Here is a 17,623-nt window from a genome sequence, read left to right as displayed (position 1 = left end):
GGGCAAATGATAGGGAAAAGCAGGAGACTATTGGCAGGGAGATCAGTTAGAATGTTCAGTATTCCAGGGAAGAAATTATCACTGATTTCTCCAGAACAGTAACAAAGTAAATAGAGGGAAGGATCAAATTTCAGGAAGCTTACTTTGAGTGTGCAATTAAGAACAAGGTAGGGAAATTAAATACCTAACTGGAAGAAATCTTCTGTTTGGGCTGTGGCAAGTGCATAGAGCCTAAGGAAAGATGTGAAAATTTGGAATCTCCAACATGAGAGAATAGGAGGCAGGGATAAAGACCAAGGTCAAATGAAACATTGTAAACCCCACTGAGGCCAGAAACCAGAAATCTGTAGGGGTCACAATTTTCACAATAAGTGACTTTCTCCTTATCTCTTGGTTGTTAAGAAGGAAGAAAGTAGATTTGTTGCCTTGGTAAAAGTTTGGAGATTTTCTCGATAGGCACTACGAAAAGACCAGGGACCATGAAATGGCAAAGACATAATAAAAATATGAGGCTATAGGGGTGCAAGTTGTGTACAGAAGCAACTGAAACAATGTATGTTGGAGGTGGGGGGAGGTAGTTAATATTCTAGAAGAGAAAAGATGGGTAAAGGAAACAGAGACTTAATTTGGTTGAAGACTGTGTGTCTTAGTTCTTGTAAAAGTTTGGAGGAGGTTAGAGTTGCAATGAAAGGTAAAAATTAGATGTTTGTATTTAGATTTCACTTACTAATTTTCTTTCCACCTAGGGCAATGCCAGATATTAAGTGCAGACCATATATGAATGACATAAGATGGTTTTACTGTCTGAAACAATGAACAATAGGATAGTGGTACATTCTGGAATGTGATCTTTCCATTTTTGGCCATGTGGCCTGGGATCACCTATATAGGTCTATGTAGATTTCTTAGTTACGGTTTGCCTATGACCTGATATGTCAATGTAATAATTATCTTTTGTGTAACAGTAGAGGTGGCTGTCATAGGATGAACCCCAACAATAAATAAATCAGATGAGTGCCTGATGCTGTTTGATAGCTGTAGGAAGAGCCTTCAACATGTGTATTATCTGTCTATCTTGGCCATGCTATCTGAAACTTCCTTGGATTACTTTCCCTGGATTCACTTTCTCAAAAATACAAAGCTTATGATGGCAATGTATTCACAAGATGTGAGTAGCTTAGCAGCACCTTTACACAGGCAGAAAAGAGTGACCAAGTCAAAGTGTTGGATGCATGACTGAAGAATGAAGATTATAGTGGTTATAGAAAAACCGTAAGTTATTATTGCTCTTATTTTTTTAATATAGGCTAGTTTTTTTTTTATTTCTAGTACCTTACAATTTAATAACAATGAATTACAAGAATGAGTCTAGCCACTTGTAATTTGGCTTCACTTTCAACTTTGCAAAAGTATATTAACATACATATGTAAACATATATAAATATATTTTATGTAAATATAATATTTATAAACATTTTTTATTTTGATAGGTCAAATCATTTAATAAATGTAGTAAGTTAAACCAACTAACAACCTAAATATTTTTGTTGGAGTGGCAATTTGAGTGTGCTTCTATGATGGTCTGTTTCCAAAGATAACTGCCTACTTTAAGTTCCTTTAGGGCAGGGATTTTGTTTTATTCATCATTTGGTACTCTGTGGTGAGTGAAGTGCTTTAAATATAGTAAGTGATCAATGACTTTTATTGCATGAATAGCAGAGAGTGAAAAATTATAAACTAAAAAGAAAATTAGTTTAAAATGTAAATTCTAGGGGCGCCTGGGTGGCTCAGTTGATTAAGCCTCTGACTCTTGATTTTGGCTCAGGTCATGATCTCAAGGTTGTGAGATCAACCCCTATGGCTGGGTCCACCCTCAGCAGTGGTCTGCTTCTCTCCTTCTCCCTCTCCCTGCTCCCACTGCTCTCTCTCTCTCTCAAATAAATAAATAAGTCTTTAAAAAAATGTAAATTCTAGGGGAAAATTTCCATTGATAGAAATAAGAATCCTGCTTGTTACCCAGGGCCCTATCATGCAGTCTTGAAGAAAATGAAAACTGTGAATTCCAATATATAATTATTAAAATAAACATTTCATCTTTTTTGTGACACCAAGTTAAATAAGCACATAAATCTGGTCTTGGCCAATTTGGTGTGGCCAGAAAGATAGCTTGATTCTTAACATAGATTAGTTGGGATGGGCACACTATTTCCCATCATCTCTGAAACCTCAGTCCTTTCGTCTGTGCTCGAACAGCCTTTTTGGCGATAATGCCTTTGCTTTTGAGTAGGAGGACTTGTTAGACCACAAACTTCCAGACTCAATTTTTGTATATCCTGATGAAAATTCTCAGATTTCTCTACTGAATGTAAACAGATGTGTGATGTGTTTAAATTGAAACTTACTGAGTGTTGGCAAAGATTTGCTCAAGTGAATAGGGTGGTGCATTTGTACTGATCAAGTTGTTTGGAACATTAAAGTGATAAGACACAATAATCTAAACTTGGGATATACTAGCATGTCTGCCTCAGGCTACCACCTGCTCTGTCACTTCTGCCCCTTCCGGATTTCTCTGGAATTTACTGATCCTTTTGCCTATTTGCCTAACATTCAACTTAAATCCCTACCTTTTGTTGTTTCTTTCATATTTACATATTATGACCCCTCATCCTCTCCACTTGCATCTTTCTCTAACTATATTCCGGGGTGACTGCCCCAATCTAGATACAATGCTGATAACATTTAAAAATGAATTAAACGCTTTTGTCTGGGCTGCCAACATGCCATCCAGACTGAGAAAGATCTGGAAACTTTGGGGCCATGTGAGCCATGGACACAGCGACATTGGCAAGCACTGGAAGCACCCAGGATGCCAGGGTAATGCTGGTGGCATGCATCACCACAGGATCAACTTTGACAAATATCACTCAGGTTACTTTGGAAAAACTGGTATGAGGCATTACCACTTTAAGAGGAACCAGAGCTTCTGCCCAACTCTCAACCTTGATAAACGTGGACCTTGGTCAGTGAGCAGACACAGGTACATGCTGCCAAGAACAAGACTAGAGCTGCTCTTATCATAAGTGTGGTAAGATTAAGCTAATATAAGGTTTTGGGAAAGGGATAGCTCCCAAAACAGCCTATCATCATGAAAGCCAAATTCTTCACTAGGAGAGCTGAGGAGAAGATTAAGGGTGTGTGTGTGTGTGTGTGTGTGTGTGTGTGTGTGTGGCTGGGGGTAAGGGGGGGCTGGGGGGGGGTTATGTCCTGGTAGCTTGAAGCCACACAGAGGGAGGTTCATTAAATGCTAGCAAGTGCTTTAAAAAATGAATTAAAAGGGGCGCCTGAGTGGCTCAGTCGGTTAAGCGACTGCCTTCGGCTCAGGTCATGATCCCGGAGTCCCGGGATCGAGTCCCACATCGGGCTCCCTGCTCAGCTCGGAGTCTGCTTCTCCCTCTGACCCTCCTCCCTCTCATGCTCTCTGTCTCTCATTCTGTCTCAAATAAATAAATAAAATCTTAAAAAAAAAGATTTATTTATTTATTTGACAGAGAGAGACACAGCGAGAGAGGGAACACAAGCAGGGGGAGTGGGAAGAGGGAGAAGCAGGCTCCCCGCAGAGCAGGGAGCCCGATGCGGGACTCGATCCCAGGACCCTGGGATCATGACCTGAGCCGAAGACAGCCGCTTAACCAACTGAGCCACCCAGGCGCCCCTAAAATCTTTTTTTTTTAAGATTTATTTATTTAGGGCGCCTGGGTGGCTCAGTTGGTTAAGCGACTGCCTTCGGCTCAGGTCATGATCCCGGAGTCCCGGGATCGAGTCCCGCATCGGGCTCCCTGCTCGGCAGGGGGTCTGCTTCTCCCTCTGACCCTCCTCCCTCTCCTGCTCTCTGTCTCTCATTCTCTCTGTCTCAAATAAATAAACAAAATCTTTAAAAAAAAATGAGTTAAAAAATTCCAAATGATCTTTATAAAAGGTACCATATAGACATGGTTGATATTTCCCAGACTTTTTAACAAAAGGCTTACAATACTGACTTAGACAAATGTAGAGATGATAACTGAAAAACAATAAGTTGATATAATTCAATTATAATTGCTACTGTTTGAGATTAGCAAATGGACATCTTGAGGACATAAATAAAAACTAAGTGCAACTAATGAATCGTTGAACACTACATCAAAAACTAATGATGTACTATATGCTGGCTAACTGAACATAATAAAAACAAAACAAAAAACAAAACAAAACAAAAAAAACACAGAAGGATTCCATGTCCCTCTAAATGTCTGCCTACTTATGACACAATAAAATTTTCTCATCTTCATTATAAAAAAAAAACTTAAATGCAAATTGGAGTAGAAATCAAGAATAAGTGAGGTTATATTTTGAAACTCAAAATCAAAGGGGAAAACTCATAAGATTTCTAAACCCAAGTTTTATCTACCAAGAGGAAATCTTGTTTAGGGTAGAGATAATGTACTCAATATGTATTTAAGTGTGGATGGATTTAGTTTTAGTAGGTATGCATAGGCTTCTGAAGTAAAGTTGGGTAAAGCCAATATTTCTGGTGTCTAAAATATAACAGACAAATATCACATAAAGTACATGTAGTGGTTAGTCTAAACTTTTAAGTTTTTCCAAGCCTGTGGTGAAGTATTGCTTCTCACTAGAGGTAGTTAACAGAGGTGAGGTAGTTAACAGAGGTGAGTTTATCTTAAGATGGCTCTTTTATAGGCAAGTTATTTTAAATTATATTTATTCTCTTTGAAATTTTATACTCCTTGCAAGCTAATAAGTTTGCCTGTCACAGTTACATAAATGCTGGCAGAAGATACAAGACTTCTGGTTCAGAAACAAATGATCTTATCAGCAATAGCAATAGCCAGAGTATCAGCATTTTCTTGTGCTGGTTCCCCACACCCCAGTTCCCACAAGACAGTGCAAATATTAGGTAATGCCGGTCCATACAGCAGTTGGTGTTAAACTAGAGGTGTCTTGAGATTAGGGAACCTGAATCTTTTATAATAGATGTAACTATTCCTGTCTTTTACTCTGAAGATAAACATGCTTTTTATTATACAAGACAGTAGGCAAACCTGCTTTTTGCTTTGGGAAACACAGTCTTCGTCTTTCGAGGTTCTTCATTTTACAAACACACATGAAAAGATAGTCTGGAAAAATGATAGAAAGTGCCTCTGTGCTCAAGATGTGGAAAAATGGAAGAGACTTATGAACTGTCTCTCAAAACAAAATTTGACAAAAATGGCTATTCCTCTTGTCTAGATAATCTACATTTAAATTATTGAAGGGTCTGAGAAGGCTTTTCCTTTTATTCTCCCAGAACAATGGTACTAAGGTGACCTCAGATGGTCCAGAACATCTTAAGAGGATTTGACATTTTTGTCATCTCCACTGGATAGCTACAGTGACAAACATACAGCCGAATCCTTCTTTAAGCTGACTAATCTACCTATCATTCAATTAAAAAAAAGAAAAAAAAAAGATTCTGGCAACCTTGCTTCATTCATGCACAGCAAAGATAGCAATATCATAAATATTTCACTACATCCTACCTTCCACTCTGATTCCTGACCAGTTCGTGATCCCTTTAGGTCCTGACTTTTTGCTTTCTTTCCTGTTATCATTACATTTGTTTCTGTTTAATAATATTCTTTTGGTAGTGACTGGTAATCCCTGTGGTAATATTAGTGCTTACTCCTTGGCTTACATCTGTTGTCCGATGCTCTGCAAAACAAATCTGATCCAGCCAGACTTCCTGGATTCTATGTCATGCCTGAGAACTGGTCCACAGGGTTGAAGTCCACACCCAGTTTTCACCAGTTTTTATGAAAAGAAGCCAGGCTCTGCCCAAAGTATGAACACCTTCTGTAAGATCTCCACCAGATGGCCATCAAGCTTTTACTTGATTTGTATCTTCTGGGCTGTTAGTTCAGTCAAAGAATCAAACAGTAACATACATTTGGAAGTTATATTTTAAAAAACAACTCAATAAAGATCCAAACCTTGGATTGAAAACCTACTTCAGTGTGGATCAGATGTACATATGCATTAGAAAGTACAGAGAATACATTATTTTCGTAAGACACGTAGAATTGTCCAATCCTTAATGCTTCAAATATGTTCTAGGACCTGGGAAATACACGGTGTGACAGGGCTTTTCCTGATTGCAATATATTTTTTTGTAAGAAGAGACCACAAATATTTGAAAATATGTGACTTTGAATATAATAAATATAGTTTCACTACCCCATACAAATTTTGTGATCTTTAAGCATGGGTAAAACGGTGTGAGGACTGACATATTGAATGTCAATGTTAATAACAATATAGACTTTATCAAGCTATACATGACTTTGTTCTGTCTTTCCTTATGGTCTTGACCTTCTGTTCTACTCACAATTTCCTTATTTTAATTTTTTGATATTGTAATTTTTCCATATTGTTTTATACATTCTTCCAAGTTGTGAGTTAAAGCAAGATATGAACATATACATAACATGTTCATTGATTTTGTTTCTGTTTATTTAATTCACCTGGATTGGAATACTTTGAAAAAAACATGGCTTTAGCTGTATGAGCTGTAGACTCTAGATCCTTTTACTTTCCTATCAGAGTGCAAGGAGAGTGTATTGTACTGAGCAATACCACCTCAGTTTGGCAACATAAGAATTCCTGAGGATTGTTTGGAAGTCAGAAAATCATAGAATTATAGAAAATATTAAAGCCTTAGAAATTAGAAATAAAGATTTTTTTTTTCTGAACAAAGGATAAAACTGACCTCCTTCTGAACAAAGGATAAAAATAGCCTGATACAATCAAGCTTGATACAGCTGTACATTTAATTAATAAAAAGACAGGACCTCAATTCAAGTCTGCCTATATTAAATTCAACATTTTTCCCCTATAACCTGCTGTGATTATTTTATCTGGATTTTGAAATGTGAGTTAGAATTGAGGAATTAAAAAATGAAAGCCAATGCTACTTAACAAAAGACAAGATAATACTCTTAGGGAATGTGGAGCTAATGCATACTGAATTACGTGGGGGAAATTGAACTTATAACCAGTATGTAGAGACAGGTCACCAGGTTCAAAAGTGAACCAGAGATCTTTAAAATGCTGGGTATTTTGAGACCAATAGCATTTGAAGTTATAAAAATCAGATAAAGATAATCAAATCTCCTATCACAGCACGTAAACTGATTCCTCCAGGGATCCGGCGCCTCCTTCTCTTTCTCCCTCTCTCTCCCTAATGAAGTAATTTCTTGGCCCTTAGAAATGTTTTTAGGATTTATTCAAAGTGTTGCTGCCAGAGTCCCATCCCATTTGGCAGAAGGAAGGGAACAAAGCCCCCAACAACTGCACTGCTTTCTACAAAGAACTGGACTCCCACTGTCTCTTCATTTCTTGGCTTTGAGCAATGACAGATTGCAGAATCAGATGTTGCACAGAAGTCTTGATAACTTAGAAAGATGACCATTGCTTGCTTGCTCTGTCAGGTTTCTTTTTTTCACTGGGAAGTTTACTGTGTATGCTTCTAAGCACAAAGAAAGATTCTCAGCTCTATCTTCATAAGTACCTAATTCTCTCTGGTAGCAGAGCAACTATTGACCCTCCGGAAAACCAGACTGATACTTCTGTAGGTGTACTAACTTATTTCACAGGATGCTAGTGCATTTCAGTTACTCTGAGAATTCTTTTGTATTTGAACCTGATCTGAAAATAAGAATCACTTTATCTTGTAAGTAATCAAGCTGAGGGCCGTGTGCTTTCTATAGCAGGAAGAGCACATAGGCACTTGAAGACAGAATTTCTGGGTTTGAGTAGACAGGCTCAGCTGCTTACCAGCTGGGTCACCCCAAGTTAGTCACTCCTTAGCTTTACTCTTCTCATCTACAAAATGAGGTAATAATACCTTGTCTTTCTGCTACATAGCAATGTGTGAGAATCACATGGGAAGATGTGAGTGAAGGATTTTCTAAAAACTGTATAGCCCTGTGCCAGTGAGAGTTATCACTGTTACCATGTGAAGGCTGTGGGTGGATTAGAGAACTGTCGTGCCACAGCCAGCCAGACCAATGAAGAATGTCAACTTCAGTTTGTTTTCAAATGATTGTGTGTTTAATCATATCAGCTCTGTAATAGTGCTATTTGCACTTGTGACAAAGAATTACTGTTGCCTTTTCATGAGGACATTCATCCTAATTGACTGTGGGAAGAGCAGGGCTGCAGAAAGTACATATATGGTGATGTTTATGAAGACAGACTTTCCAGTGTTGAGAGAGGTACCCAGGAAGAAGGCATTCTTCAGGCCCTACTCATGTGCATCGTTAACTTAAAATTCTGTGCAGTACCTTGAAACTAAAGTGAAAGAATACTGAAATAGGACTCATGAGACCTTGGTTTGAATTTTGCTTCTGACTAGGCCTGAATAACCAGGCTGCTACTGCTGCTGCCGATAGTAGTAATAATGATAACTTTTATTGAGCAATTAATCCAGGTCAGGTACTATGATCAGTGCTTTGTATACATTAAATTATGTAATCGTCTCAGGTAGGTACTGTAATTATCCCCATGTCCCAGATGAGTTGACTGAGAATCAGAGAATCACACAGAAGCCACTGCTATTAAAAGCCAAATTCAGTCTTGACAGTCTCATTCCAAAGCCCATGTGTTTACTGAATACCTTATTGCCTTAATGTTTCTGTGGCTTGGTTATTTCCTCTGTAAAATGCAAGGATTTGGGTAGAGTCTCATGAAATTTCTTCTAACTCCATAATTTTGTAGGTATGATTTATTATGAAAATTTTGTTGAAGAATACAAATTCCTAAAGCACACTTTGGGTATTTTATACCCGTGGAGTGAAAAAAAAAAAAAAAGTAGTGTCACCTGAATTTCCTAACATATGTTTATTACCATTTGAATCATTTCTCATTTAATGTCTGACCCTGCTAAGTCCTTTTCACAGAATAGGCAAAGGTTCAGACAAGGAACTTTTTTTCAAAATTAAATATGATGTATTTACTGAATTAAGGATGCATTTTTTCCCTTTCTTTTTATTTTTATTTATTTATTATGTTATGTTAATCACCATACATTACATCATTAGTTTTTGATGTAGTGTTCCATGGTTCATTGTTTGCTTATAACACCCAGTGCTCCATTCAGTACGTTCCCTCTTTAATACCCACCACCAGGCTAACCCATCCCCTCACCCCCCTCCCCTCTAGAACCCTCAGTTTATTTCTCAGGGTCCATAGTGTCTTATGTCTCATCTCCCCCTCTGATTTATCCCCCTTCATTTTTCCCTTCCTGCTATCTTCTTCTTCTTCTTCTTCTTCTTCTTCTTCTTCTTCTTCTTCTTCTTCTTTTTTTTTTAACATATAATGTATTATTTGTTTCAGAGGTACAGGTCTGTGATTCAACAGTCTTACACAATTCACAGCGCTCACCATAGCACATAAGGATGCATTTTTAAATGAAAGGAGTGTGAAGATGAGGTGTTCCAGAGAAAGTAAAAGAAGTAGGAAGATCAGGCACTGGGAGTACCAGTCAAAGGGCCCATTTAATTTTTTAATTTTTATTTTAAAAAAGATTTATTTACTTATTTGAGAGAGAGAGAAAGAGTGTGGGAGGGAGGGGCAGTGGGAACAGGAGAGAGAATGTTAAGCAGACTCCTGCGCTGAGCACAGAGCCTGATGTGGAGCTTGATCCCATGACCCTGAGATCCACACTTGAGCCGAAACCAAGAGTTAGATGCTTAACCGACTGTGCCATCCAGGCACACCCAAAGGGCCCATTTAAAAACCCTGTTTCACCATCAATGAATGAATAAGGTGAGCTGTCCAATGATGTACTTATATAATGGAGATACAGAAAATGTTAGAGTTGGAAGGGGTTTTAGAGAATATCTAGTTCCCTAATTTTATTTTACAGATAAGTAAAGAGTGGAATAGAGAAAGATCAAGACTTTAGTGTCTGGCATATACACGTTTAAATCTTTATATTTGCTACATACTAGGTATTTGACTTTTGGCAAATTATTTAACTTCTGTGAGGCTCTTCAAAGAATGAGAATAGTACTCTCTACCTCACTAAGATATATATATAAAGCAGCTAGAATGATGTTGTCTAACTGGCATTCTGTAAAAATTAGTTCTCCTCCCACTTAAATACCTGATTCTTTGTGAAAGAGTCCCATGTTCCACCTCACCAAGCTCCCCCGTCCTCTGACCTCCACAATTAGCAATGCTCCCTGAACCCATTGTAAATTTTCCCACCCTGCTAAAGAGGGTTGCAATGCCTTCTTTGTTTCTTCTTCAAATGTCCCTACCCACCTTGAGGTGGCACTGTGAAAAAAAGGGCATTATTTAGTAGGAGAGAGAAAGGAATAGTTTGTTTCCTGAGATTAAGAGTCTCTTATGGTTTGTCTCCCTCTCCGGTTTCATCTTGTTTCATTTTTCCCTCCCTTCCCCTATGATCCTCTGTCTTGTTTCTCAAATTCCTCCTATCGGTGAGATCATATGGTACTTGCCTTTCTCTGATTGACTTATTTCACTTAGCATAATACCCTCTAGTTCCATCCACGTTGTTGCAAATGGCAAGATTGCATTTTTTGATGGCTGCATAATATTCCATTGTATATATATATCACATCTTCTTTATCCATTCATCTGTTGATGGAAATCTAAGCTCTTTCCATAGTTTGGCTATTGTGGACATTGCTGCTATAAACATTGGGGTGCATGTGCCCCTTCGGATCACTACATTTGTATCTTTGGGGTAAATACCCAGTAGTGAACTTTCTGGGCCATAGGGTAGCTCTATTTTCAACCTTTTGAGGAACCTCCATACTGTTTTCTAGAGTGGCTGCACCAGCTTGCATTCCCACCAACAATGTAGGAGGGTTCCCCTTTCTCCACATCCTCGCCAACAGTAAGCATTCTTATTCTTACCAATTCCCCTAGGTATAGGCATATCCTATGCCCTTTATCTCTCATACAAATAAATCCAAGTTCTCAGCATTTCCTTTATCAAATCCATACTTATGACTTCAATATTTTTATTTTACTCGAACTTTACATTCATTTTTCCATGTATCTCATTGTTATTAAAGCAAACTATTATTTTGCCGTTTCTCCTTGTTCCCTGACTCTTTGGCTCTCTACTCCCTTCAGTTAATTAACTAATTAATTAATTAACTAACTTATTTATTTTTGAGTATCATTGACATACAATATTGCATTAATTTCAGGTGTACAACATAGTGATTCAACCAGTTTATATGTTATGGTAGCTACCATCTGTCAGCACACAACACACAACACCTTTTACCTTTCATCCCTGTGACTTATTCATTCCACAACTGGAAGCCTGTATCTTCCACTCCTCTTCACCCATTTTGCCCAATGCCTCCCACCCCTGGCAAACTTCAGTTTGTTCTCTGTATTAATAGGTCTGATTCTGCTTTTTGTTTGTTTATTCATTTGTTTTGTTTTTTAGATATCACATATAAGTGCAATCATATGATATTTGTCTTTCTCTGACTTCTTTCACTTAGTATGATACCCTCCAGGTCCATACATGTTGTTACAAATGGCAAGATCTCATCCTTTTTTTTATGTCTGAGTAATATTCCACTGTATATATATCACATTTTCTTTATTCATCTATGGATGGACACTTAGGCTGCTTCCATATCTTGGTTATTGTAAATAATGCTGCCATAAACATAGGGGTTCATATATCTTTTCAAGTTAGTGTTTTTGTTTTCTTTGGGTGCATATTCAATAGTGGAATTATTGGATCATGTGGTAATTCTATTTTTAACTTTTTGAGGAGTCTCCCTACTGTTTTCCACAGTGGCTGCACCAATTCACATTCCCACCAAGAGTGCATGAGGATTCCTTTTTCTCCACGTTCTCTCCAACACTTGTTGTTTCTTGTCTTTTCAATTCTAGCCATTCTGACAGGTGTAAGGAGATATCTCATTGTAATTTTGATTTGTATTCAAAGAAATTACTGTCTATGTTCTCATCTAAGAGTTCTATGGTTTTAGGTCTTACATTTAGGTCTTTAATCCATGTTGAGTTTATTTTTGTGCATGGTATAAGAAAGTGGTCCAGTTTTATTCTTTTGCATGTAGCTGTCCAGTTTTCCCAGCAGCATTAATGAAGAGACTGTCTAGCCCCCTTTGTATATCCTTGCCTCCTTTGTCATCGATAAATTGACCATATAAGCATAGGTTTATTTCTGGGCTCTCTAGTCTGTTCTTTTGATCTATGTGTCTATTTTTGTGCCAGTACCTTACTATTTTGATTTTTACAGCTTTGTAGTATATCTTGAAATCTGGAATTATGATACCTCCAGGTTTGTTCTTCTTTCTCAAGATTGCTTTTGCTATTCAAGGTCTTCTGTAGTTCTATACAAATTTTAGCATTATTTGTTCTAGATCTGTGAAAGTGCTGTTGGTATTTTGATAGGAATTTCAATGAATCTATAGATTGCTTTAGGTAGTATGGACATTTTAACAATATTAATTCTTCTAATCCATGAGCATGGAATAACTTTCCTCCCTTAAACATTTGACGTAATATTATTTTTATATTTCCCATTGCTATTCATGGCCCAGCAACAATATGAGATTTTGGGTGTTTTTTTTTTTTTAATATCTCACTTCAGCAACAAGTCAGCTACTCAGCCAAGTTAATTCTGTCATCACAAAGTCCTTCCTTTCCATTATCATAGACAATATTCTAGCCCAAGTTGCTATCAAATCATTTCTAAGATATTGTAGTTTTTTACTATTTGATCTGTTCTTCCTCATTTGGTCCATTTGCATAGTTTTGGCAGAAAATAATTCAGCTTTGATTTGCCCCCTCTGTCCTCAACTGTAAGAACTTAAGAGTGCTTTTACATTGCCCACTGAAATAATGCCAAATAGTTTTTTAAGATTGCAAACAAAACCATTTGACCCTAATTATATCTATTAACTTGACTTCACAGTACTCCCAATAAGTTTTCCACTCCAATGGAGCTAGTCTTCTTACTGTCAACACTCCTCCCATACACCAGGCTCATGGGGCCTCTGAGTCTTCACTTACATCATTTCCCCAACTAAAAGTGTATTCAAGACTGTAGCATATTCATGGCTCTTTGCAGTTTCCAGAGCACTTCTGCAGGCATTATTTCATTTGATCCTTCCTATAATTATAAGACATAGGTAGGTATTACTATTGTTCCCATTTCTCAGATGAGAAACCTGAGGTTCAAAAAGGTTAACTGGCTTTCAAAGATCTCAATTGACTCAAAGTCTTGTGATTTAAAAAAAAATGATGTTTATTATTCCAGAACACTACTTAGAATGCTTTCCACAGCTCATCTTTCCATTTATTATTCAAGCCCAACTAAATTTTCTCTCTTAAAATTTCTTATGGCTACAAAAGCCTGCCAAGAACTCATCTCATGTTAGATGACTATACCATAGATGACTTATAAATATATTTATTTTTTATCTCTTAATATTCCTTCCTTCTCTGTTAGACCACGAGTCTCAAGTGCTAGGGGTGGGGAGAGTCTTTTTATTTTTTTATTTTTTTCTTCTGAGTGCCTCTTGTGGTGCTTTGATGCTCAAATTATTTTTGCTGAATGAATGATTTCTGCTCTGTCTTTGTAGGTCAGAGTTTTGTATGCCTACCACATATGAAGCATGGGTTCACCCTTGTCTTTAATTATTATTATTAATTACTATTTAAATAAAAAAATACTGTCCGTGTTCAAAACAGGCGTATTTAAAAAGACAGCTTTTGTTTTCCCCAGAACAATTCAGTGGTAGAATTAATTCAAGAATTTAGACAGTTGATTCAGCAAAGCCTAGTGTTTTTGCCCCTTGTCTAAAGCTTTTAATTTTAATATGAAAAATACAACTTGGCTTTTCAATCTCATTCCAGTTCTTAGTTATTAAATCTTTTCTGAGAACAAGGTGTGGTTTGTCAGTTTTCTCTGAAAATGGAGGCGATGTGGATTAGCTAAGTAAAAGTGTTATTCCACTGTGATTAACCCCACAATTGACAAACAAACTCCAATTGGCTATGTTATGTGACCTTAAATGATCTTTCTGAGCTGTCACGGTACTTTTACATAGCTAAACTATCTTTACTTGGCTTGGACCTATTTATATGACACAATTATACATAACAAGCCAAGAACAGACGGTATCAAATACATATGAACTAACATTTCTTAGTCTTTTTGCGTTCAGCCAATCTTAAGAAACACACCAAATTGGAAATTCATTTTCATATATCAAAATTGCATTATAAATATTATATAAATATATTTTAAATGAAGTAGGTCCACATTAAATTATCCACCTTTAAAATACTTACCTGTAATAATCACTGACTTGTAGATTTGTCCAACTATTCTGCCTCAATTATATTTCCTAGATTCTTATTCAATGCATAGATGACACATACTCAGATTTAAAAAAATATATACATAATCACTTTGAATGGAGTGGAGAGGTCATATATACTGGTAAGAAATGGAACCAGCTCTGAGCCACGCCTCCTCTAAGAGATGTTTCCAAAATTATCTCATCCCCAGATTGTAAATCAAGTGGTTGGTCTCACTTGCAGAAATTCTAATTAGTATGTGGGGGATGCCATTTAGGCATTTATATTTTTTACAATATTCTGCAGATGATTCTTTTAATTAGTCAAGGTTTTGAATTACAGTTTTAGAGAATTGCCACCACTTTTTCTCAGGATTATTGTTTTCATACAAGACTTTTGCAGGTTGTTTGCCTCTTGCATGGACATGTCTCGCTTCAAATGTGCTAAGCATGGGAAACTCTGACCAAAAAAACAGAACAGAATCTATCCATTTAACAAAAGTTGTTTGAATTAAAAACACTGTTGTAGGCCCTCAAATCCAAAAAAGATGCTATTCTAGCCCTTTGCCTGACTCCATAGTCTTTATGGAAACAAGCAGTCTATTGAGATTAAAAACATTTTTAAAAAATATTTATTTATTTATATTAGAGATGAGGGATAAGGGCAGTGGGAGAGGGAGAGAAAGAATCTCAAGCAGACTTCCCACTGAGTGTGGAGCCCAATACAGGGCTCTATCTCAAGACCCTGAGATCATGACAGAAGTCAAAATCAAGAGTCAGATGCTTAACTGACTGAGCCACCCAGGCACCCTGAGATTAAACACACTTTAATTATTAATAGTAGTGAAGTTATAATTCTTTATTTAAACATGGATTTTTGAGCATATACTTAAAAAATGGCTGTATTAGATTATCAAAGAAAGCCACTATAGGTAAAAAGTAGCTCCTGCTGCTAAAAGCTTACCATAATAATAATAAACATCTGCATAGGACATAGGAGGATAAGGAAAGAATACAGAAGAGTATAATTAAAGGCTAACTCTAATAAGAATGACACAGGATTTTAAGAAAGGAAAGTTCACAGCCAAATTAAATGTTCAAGAAAGACTGCATGAGGAAAATGACATTTAGGGTAGCAATGAATGATAAGTAGAAATTTGTCAGATAGAGATGAAAAAGGACAGTGCTCCATCAACAGAAAGAAAGAGCTTAAGCAAATTTTGGAGACTGGAAGACATAGGGCATATTTGGGAAACATTACATAGTTTAGCTTGGTTCAAGGTTATGGCACAGGAATTACATGGAATGAGTGGGAGGTCAATGAACTAAGTACCCAAGTGTTGAACAGGCACTGAAATCACCTAACATAATATAGAGTTAGTGGTAAAGAGAAAGATGATAAAGTACTCACTAAATGAGAGGGAGTGACCTGAAAGATTATAGACATTTGCAACAAGGAGGGATTATCACATATCAGAGTCTGATAGCATGTACTTGGAAGTAGCTATAATTCTGGGGAGGTTGAAAGAAGCAATAAAGAGCAGAGAGGATATCTAACTCCTCCCTGTGAGTGGAACAAAAAGCCATCAATTGAGAGGCATGTAACATAAGCTGGACCTTATAATGAAGAGAGTTAATAGAGAAGAAGTTGAGAATATTGGATTTATTGATGGTGACAAACCATGAGTTTCAGAGGGCACAGTACAAGAGTTGAGTGTTGACAAGATGTGGAAGCTTGAGTTAGACTTGGGGATATACATATCCAAATTAGAATAGAAATCCATCTGATGCACAGGGAGGCTGGCCTGCCTGTAGTGACTGAAATAAACCAGAATGTAAGGCATGGTGTGATTCAACTTAGTCATCTCATAGGGAACATAATCATTTCTGCTACTTATTTAACACTCAAAAGAATCCTATAAGGTACATATTTTTTAGTATAAATTTATACATAAAGAAAGCTAGAAACCAAGGAGTTACTTGTATAAGGTTCTATACCAGAGGAGTCTTATTTGAACTTGGGGTTTCTGACTCAGAAATTTTTTCTTTCTTTCTCTCTTCCCCTTATCCTTTCTCCTTCCTCAAACCATGATCCTTCCAGAACAGGCCAAGAAAGTACAATTATAAGAGGGTGGAATAGAAATGAGATGATGCAGTCTCTTAAAAAACAAGGGAGATTGTTTCAGGAAGAAGTTAATCAGTAGAGTAAAATGTTTTAGTCAAATCAAGAATGATGAAGACGAAGGCTAGACCTTTGAAGATGACTAAGACATAAGTATTCCAGTAGATTAGATTGGATATGGCATGATTGTATAACCCTTATAGTTCTCAAAGTCCTCTCTATATAATTTCCTCTTATGTTGACTATAGACTTGTGAAAAAGATATTTCTCTATCTTGCATAAAGAGACTCAGATTAATAGAGTAACTATAGCTAGAAAGTGGTGGAGGAAAGATTCCAAACATAAGTCTTCTGAGTTCAAGTCCTCTTCCCTTTCCAAAATCCCTGAAAATAAAAACAAATAAAGAAAAATCCTTCAAGTTTCCAGTTATACTAGCTGATCTAATGCCTACAGAACTACGTGTAATATATTTTTACTGGTGGCTTAGTATTGTTATTCTCAAAGATAAAATTGCCAAAGAAGTTTGCAAATTTTGCTTAGAAAGATACCCCTCTGTCATGCTGTCCAATAGAAGGGAGTGCGAAGATCAAGGGAGGAGTTACATACATGTTCTTTTTAATACTTTAGAAACATCAATGATTAACAACATGGAGACATGCAGCTATTTTATGAAATCTTTTAACTAGACTGTATCTAGCAAGGTAGCCCTAGTGACATTGTATAAGCTTTACATTCAAAAGTCTTTTCCAAAGCTTGTATTTCATACTTTGACTATATACGTTTATTCTCATTATTCATGGTAGTTATGTTGTATAAAGTCATGGCAAACACTGAATTAGCAAATACTGAACATTGCTCCTAAGGGAAATACAGTGTTATGTTCCTCTGGTCACAATAGTTTTGACAACTGATCAATATATAACCTTGTTTTATTCATTCTGCTTAAAGACATCTTAATTAATATATATTCTTGGTTTTAACATTGAACTCATGGTCAACAGCACTCTCATGATAACTCATGCCTGAACAAAGCTTAACCCATGCACACATTTTCTCCATTAATGTACATCACAGTCTCTTG

The 17,623-nt window shown here is 36.7% G+C and overlaps 1 pseudogene; it reads left to right on the top strand.

The window, feature by feature from the left end:
• The first annotated feature begins 2,777 nt into the window (after positions 1-2,777).
• LOC123836516 (large ribosomal subunit protein uL15-like) lies at positions 2,778-8,511 on the top strand (annotated as a pseudogene).
• Positions 8,512-17,623: the final 9,112 nt, after the last annotated feature.

This window comes from Mirounga angustirostris, unplaced genomic scaffold (genome assembly GCF_029215605.1).
Source record: "Mirounga angustirostris isolate CCGP_5_RB_7025 unplaced genomic scaffold, mMirAng1.0.hap1 SCAF_8, whole genome shotgun sequence".
Classification (NCBI taxonomy): Eukaryota; Metazoa; Chordata; class Mammalia; order Carnivora; family Phocidae; genus Mirounga; species Mirounga angustirostris.
Note: the sequence above shows the minus strand (reverse complement) of the source record. Positions and strands in the feature narration are given on the sequence as shown.